Source organism: Callionymus lyra, chromosome 3 (assembly GCF_982586985.1).
Source record: "Callionymus lyra chromosome 3, fCalLyr1.hap1.1, whole genome shotgun sequence".
NCBI classification, from domain to species: Eukaryota; Metazoa; Chordata; class Actinopteri; order Syngnathiformes; family Callionymidae; genus Callionymus; species Callionymus lyra.
The window spans coordinates 618,850-626,413 of NC_141820.1; positions in this window are offsets into that span (position 1 = coordinate 618,850).

Below are 7,564 nucleotides of genomic sequence, written 5' to 3' on the forward strand. Positions count from 1 at the left end.
CTTCTTACGGAGCCACTCCTTCGTTGCCCGGGCGATGTGTTTGGGATCATTGTCCTGCTGGAAGACCCACGTTTCATCTTCAAAGCTCTCACTGATGGAAGGAGGTTTTGGCTCAAAATCTCACGATACATTCATTCTTATCTGAACACGGATCAGTCGTCTTGTCCCCTTAGCAGAATAACAGCCCCAAAGCATGATGTTTCCACCCCCATGCTTCACAGTAGGTCTGGTGTTGTTGGGATGCAACTCAGTATTCTTCATCCTCCAAACACGACCAGTTGAGTTTATACCAAAAAGTTCTACTTTGGTTTCATCTGACCACATGACCTTCTCCCAATCAATTCAATTCAATTCAATTCAATTCAATTCAATTTTATTTAAAGTGTCTTATCATAACAAAGTTATCTCAAGACACTATACAGTTGAAATAAGACTACAGTTGATTAAGGAAAAATAGATCCAGCAATTCAACAAAGAGCAAGAAACAAAACACTGTACAGTGAGCAATGGAGAGGAAAAACTTCCTTTTAGAAGGCAGAAACCTCGAGCGGAACCAGACTCATTGTTGACGGCCTGCCGCTTTGACCGGCTGGGAGGAAGGATGGGGGGGTAGACAGATGGATAAGGAGAGGAGTGAGGGAGGATATAGTGAGAGAAAAGAGGAGAGTGTAGGAGGGTCCATGGGGGTGCTGGAGAGAACTCGGGATCTGATGACGTGGTGAAGATCCTGGATCAGCAGCAGCTCTGGAGGTGGATCCCTGGATCAACAGCAGCTCTGGAGGTGGATCCCTGGGGCTCCGGGAGAGAAATAAAAAGGTGTGGGTTTGGGACAAATGTATACAATACACAGGTATACAGACTCCGGTGACGGGTGAAGATATATAGAGGGGAGAGGGGGGGGGGGGGGTTGAAATAGCCAGGCCAGAGGGCACATACCTAGCACAGCAGATCCAGACACAGGGGCCCAAGCCGCGGCAGGAACCCGCGGGAGACCAGTCAAGGAGATAGGGATCCACCACAGCAGCGGCGGCGGAGCCCCCCCCAATACCCTGCGGACACGGCCAGTAGCCGGGTCGAGTGCCACCGCATGAGCCCGGGGGAGCAATGGCCAGGCACCGGTCCAGGTCCCCCGGGTCACAGGGGGGCCACGGTTGTGCGGGCAGGGCGGGGGCAATGGGGCTGCAGCTGTCCGGGAACGGCCCCCAATCCTTGAACTGTAGACCGTCCCCAACAGCCGCAGCCCACCTCCCCCATGTCATGAGGGAAGTTTGGGGGGCCAGCAGTATTCCATGGGCGGTCCACGGTCTCTAAGGTGCAGAGGCCCCGCCCATCACACGTACTGACCCCCAGCCCCCGCCCCCACCCACCATGCAGCACCCAGGGGGACAGCAGCACTTGCATGGGCGGTACATGGTCTCTACGGTAACATGGGTCTGCCCAATGCCTCCGCCGTCCCCCCAATGTGGCCCCCCCCACCCGGGAAGCCCCCGAAAGACCGACCAACCCGGCCACGAACCCCCAGGACCAAGGGCGACAAACTCCCCAACCACAGAGGGCGGGTAGAGGACCACAGCCACCGCTGCAGCAGACACCCACCCCAAGACAGGCCCCCCACCACAGACCAGGCGAAGCCATCGGGGCCGGAATGTCATCCAGAACACCCGGCCAGCCCCAGCCCCACCCCTAACGGTTCACCCGCCAACCCCGTCAGTGGGACCAGCAACCCCCCAGCCCCAGCACCGCCCCCAGCGCAACCCCCCATCCACCACCCCAACCACCCCCGCCAGCACCAGCCCCCACACACCACCAAGCGGGCCACCCCCCCGCCGGCACACGGGGCCATCGCGGCATCAGCGGTCACCACCACCAGGCCCAAGGCACCCACAGGCCCCACCCGCCGGACCCCCACACCCGAACCGGCCAAGCCAGAACGGCCCCGGCGAGAAAAGAAGGATATACAGAGCTCGGTGTCTAAAACTAAAACTAAAACTCCTCCAGCATTCTCAGCCTATAGCAGCTAAGATAAAAGTTTTGTTAGTTATGACAGCTAGAGATAAACAGTCAAGTTAATTATAGGCTTTATCGAAAAGTAAGGTTTTAAGATTATTTTTAAACATAGAGAGGGTGTCTGCCCTCCGGACTGAAGCCGGTAGTTTGTTCCACAGTACAGGGGCTTGAAAACTGAAGGCCCTGGCTCCGAATCTACATTTAGAGATTTGTGGTATAACTAGTAGATCAGAGTTTAGGGATCGTAAGGTCCTTGAGGGTTGGTAAGTTTGGATTAGATCTTTAATGTATGTTGGTGCTAGACCATGTAAGGCTTTATAGGTTAGGAGAAGGATTTTAAATTGTATTCTAAATTCTACAGGAAGCCAATGTAGGGAAGACAGTACAGGTGTGTTCGCGCCTCTTAGTCTTAGTCAGGACACGAGCTGCAGATGAATGAGCTGAAGATTCTGAGAGACTTTTTAGAACATCCTGACAGAAGAGAGTTACAATAGTCCAGCCTGGAGGTAACAAAAGCATGGATGAGCTCTCAGCAGCATCTAAAGGAAGGAAATGCCTGATTTTTGAAATGTTACGAAGGTGGAAGTAAGCTGTCCGTGAGATTTGTTTTATGTGTGAGTTAAATGATAAGTCCTCGTCAAAGCAGACACTGATTCTTTACAGTGGTGCTCGTAGCAGGAGCAAGTCCATTTTGTAAAGATCATTAGTTAATGATTTTCTGAGATGTTGTGAACCAACTAGTAAAACCTCAGTCTTTTCCGAGTTCAGTAGGAGGAAGTTTTTGGTCATTCATGACTTGATATCTGTGATACAGGACTGTAATTGTGTAGCTGAATTCTTTCATCTGGCTTCATGGACAGGTAAAGTTGGGTGAAAATGTATAGAGTGTCTTCTAATCAAGTCCCCTAGTGGGAGCATATAGAATGTGAATAGTATTGGACCAAGAACAGAACCTTGTGGGACACCATAGCTGACCTTAGTGTGTGTCGATGAGAGGTGGTTGACATGTTCATAGTGCGTTCTATCCGACAGGTAAGATTTAAACCAGTTAAGAGCAGTTCCACGAATGCCTAAATGGTTTTCTAGCCTCTGTAGAAGGATTTGGTGTCGACAGTGTCAAATGCACTGAGATCTAGAAGAACAAGAACTGAAACATGGCCCTGATCAGAGGCCATCAGTAGGTCGTTACTTACTTTTACCAGGGCGGTCTCTGTGCTGTGGTGTTCCTTAGAACCAGACTGAAACACCTCAAATTGATCATTGTCCTGGAGATAATCACAGAGCTGACTTGTTACCACTTTCTCCAGAAGTTTTGAAATGAATACTAGATTAGAGATAGAACTATAGTTAGTGAGGACCTCTGGATCAAGAGATAGAACTATAGTTAGTGAGAACCTCTGGATCAAGAGATAGAACTATAGTTAGTGAGGACCTCTGGATCAAGAGATATAACTATAGTTAGTGAGAACCTCTGGATCAAGAGATAGAACTATAGTTAGTGAGGACCTCTGGATCAAGAGATAGAACTATAGTTAGTGAGGACCTCTGGATCAAGAGATAGAACTATAGTTAGTGAGAACCTCTGGATCAAGAGATAGAACTATAGTTAGTGAGAACCTCTGGATCAAGAGATAGAACTATAGTTAGTGAGGACCTCTGGATCAAGAGATATAACTATAGTTAGTGAGAACCTCTGGATCAAGAGATATAACTATAGTTAGTGAGAACCTCTGGATCAAGAGATAGAACTATAGTTAGTGAGGACCTCTGGATCAAGAGATATAACTATAGTTAGTGAGAACCTCTGGATCAAGAGAAAGAACTATAGTTAGTGAGGACCTCTGGATCAAGAGATAGAACTATAGTTAGTGAGAACCTCTGGATCAAGAGATATAACTATAGTTAGTGAGAACCTCTGGATCAAGAGATAGAACTATAGTTAGTGAGAACCTCTGGATCAAGAGATAGAACTATAGTTAGTGAGGACCTCTGGATCAAGAGATAGAACTATAGTTAGTGAGGACCTCTGGATCAAGAGATAGAACTATAGTTAGTGAGGACCTCTGGATCAAGAGATAGAACTATAGTTAGTGAGGACCTCTGGATCAAGAGTGGGTTTTTTAAGCAGAGGTTTAATTACTGCAACTTTAAAAATCTGAGGCACATAGCCTGATGTTATTGACAGGTTAATAATGTCAAGTATGAAAGTGCTAAGTAAGGGGAACAGTTCTTTAAGTAGTCATGTGAGATCCTCTGCTGTATCATCCATGTGTCCTCTGGCAGACTTCAGAGCTGGACATGCACTGGCTTAAGCAGGAGGACACGTCTGCAGGATTTGATTCCCTGTAGTTACTGATGCTAACCTTCGTTACTTTGGTCCCAGCTCTCTGCAGGTCATTCACCAGGTCCCCCCGTGGGGTTCTGGCATTTTTGCTCACGGTTCTCATGATCACGGGATGAGATCTTGCGTGGAGCCCCAGATCGAGGGAGATGATCAGTGGTCTTGTATGTCATTTTCTGATAATTGCTCCCACAGTTGATTTTTCCACACAGAGCTGCTGGCCTGTTGTAGACTCACTCTTCCCAGTCTGGTGCAGGTCTACACTTCTGTTCCTGTCCTTCCACAGCTCTTTGGTCATAGTGGGGTTTGTGACTGTTAGAGGCTGTGGACAGGTGTCTTTGATACAGGTAACCACTTCAAACAGGTGCCATTAATACAGGTAAGGAGTGGAGGACAGAAGAGCTTCTTAAAGAAGAAGTTGCAGGTCTGTGAGAGCCAGAGATCTTCCTTGTTTGAACTGACCAAGTACTTATTTTACACCATCATTTACAAATAAATTCTTTAAAAATCCTACAATGTGAATTTCCTGGATTTTTTTCACATTCTGTCTCTCAGTTGAAGTGAACCTGTGATGAAAATTATCATATTATTACTGTCATCATTTTAAGTGGGAGAACTTGAACAATCGGTGGCTGAATAAATACTTTTTTGCCCCACTGTATATATAGTATATATGTCTATATATATAGTATATGTCTATATATTATATATGTCTATGCCTACACCGGCGCCACGTCAACGACCTCTGAACGTCACGTGTTCAAGTCTACGTGATGTTGATGCAGTTCGAAAAATGGCCACAAGAGGGCATTGACGCTTTGGTAAAGTGATCTGCATGAACAGGTCGGAGGTGTTTCTGCTACAAGTGATTATTTAATTAATTTCAGAATAACCATCAGAAGAACCATCAGAAGAACCATCAGAAGAACCATCAGAGGAACCATCAGAAGAACCATCAGAGGAACCATCAGAAGAACCATCAGAAGAACCATCAGAGGAACCATCAGAAGAACCATCAGAAGAACCATCAGAAGAACCATCAGAAGAACCATCAGAGGAACCATCAGAAGAACCATCAGAGGAACCATCAGAAGAACCATCAGAATAACCATCAGAGGAACCATCAGAAGAACCATCAGAAGAACCATCAGAAGAACCATCAGAGGAACCATCAGAAGAACCATCAGAAGAACCATCAGAAGAACCATCAGAGGAACCATCAGAAGAACCATCAGAGAAACCATCAGAAGAACCATCAGAAGAACCATCAGAAGAACCATCAGAGGAACCATCAGAAGAACCATCAGAAGAACCATCAGAGGAACCATCAGAAGAACCACCAGAAGAACCATCAGAAGAACCATCAGAGGAACCATCAGAAGAACCATCAGAGGAACCATCAGAAGAACCATCAGAAGAACCATCAGAGGAACCATCAGAAGAACCATCAGAAGAACCATCAGAAGAACCATCAGAGGAACCATCAGAAGAACCATCAGAAGAACATATTGAACGGTTCTCCCACATGTAAAACAAGATGTTCACCTTTAAGGATCAAAAGATCTTCTTGAAACACGACAGTTGATGTAAAAGTTATTTGATTCATTTTGTTATTTTGAAGTTTATTGTCGAATCATCTTCAGTCGAGTCTTCAGGTTCAAAAGCACACGACGACTCAGATGTTCACTTTTATTCTTCTTTCGGCTTCTCAGTAATTAGGTCAAAACAAAACATTTTAATTATTCATTTAAATAAAACATTCTACATTCATTTTAAATTAAACATTAAAAAATGTTCAATTATTTCAAACAATTAAAGATTTTAAATTAACTTAAACATTCAAACATTTTCAATTCATTCAAACATCTTAATCAAATATTATTAATGAATTAAGCACTAAATCTAATTTCTTGAATTTTCCAAACTCAATTAAATGTTATTTTAGTAAAAAACCCATTAATCACAAATCAATACAGTAAATACTTCAATGTGTTCCTTCACGAATATTTACTGCAGTTAAACATAAACATAACGTCTCAGAAACATTTCAAACACAAAGAAAATCAAACATTTCTCCGAACTCTGAACTGTTGAGAACCTGGAGCGTCTTCTCTCTCTGACCCTGAACCTCCATGAGGTCAAAGTTCACAGCTGCTGCTCATTAGTGCCACTGACTGAAGCAGCTGGTTTGCTGCTGCTGGTGCATTCTGGGAAGTGTGGTTCTTTGACACACTGAGATTCAGCTGAACTACAGTGTTACTGTCGTAGTTCGTGTTCACAGCTTTAAATATTGTTTGTTTATTTTGTTGTAATATTTGCGCTCATGGAAATGACATGAATAGTGTTTTGGTTTATTGCGCCCCCTGCTGGTGTCCGTGTGCGTCACATGGTGATCAGGTGTTTGGACGAGACTCTCAGGTTCAAGTATGTTCCAGGAGAAGGTTCTTCAAGAGCTTTGGAACTGCTGCTGGAATCTGGTTCAGGAGGCGAAACGTAAATAAGTTTTATCTTTGTATTGTTGATATTTTCTTTCCATTTACTGCGCTGTATACGATTGTGTATGATTGTATACGATTGTATACAATTGTGTATGATTGTATACGATTGTATACAATTGTGTATGATTGTATACGATTGTATACAATCATACACAATTGTATACGATTGTATACAATTGTGTATGATTGTATACGATTGTATACGATTGGGTATGATTGTATACGATTGTATACAATTGTGTATGATTGTATACGATTGTATACAATTGTGTATGATGGTATACGATTGTATACAATTGTGTATGATTGTATACGATTGTATACAATTGTGTATGATTGTATACGATTGTATACAATTGTGTATGATTGTATACGATTGTATACAATTGTGTATGATTGTGTATGATTGTGTATGATTGTGTATTTGTTTATTTGTTCGTTTCTCACCGCAAACGTGTTCATAAGAGAAAGAGAAGCAACAAAGGTCGACTCGCTGGATCAGTTCAACCTGCGGCTGGTGGTTCTTCGTCTGAAACATGAAACACCAAAGAAGGAAACCAAGATAGAACTTTGACACACATCACATGACATCATCTGACATCAAATGACATCATCTGACATCACATGACATCATCTGACATCAAATGACATCATCTGGCATCACATGACATCATCTGACATCACATGACATCATCTGACATCACATGACATCATCTGA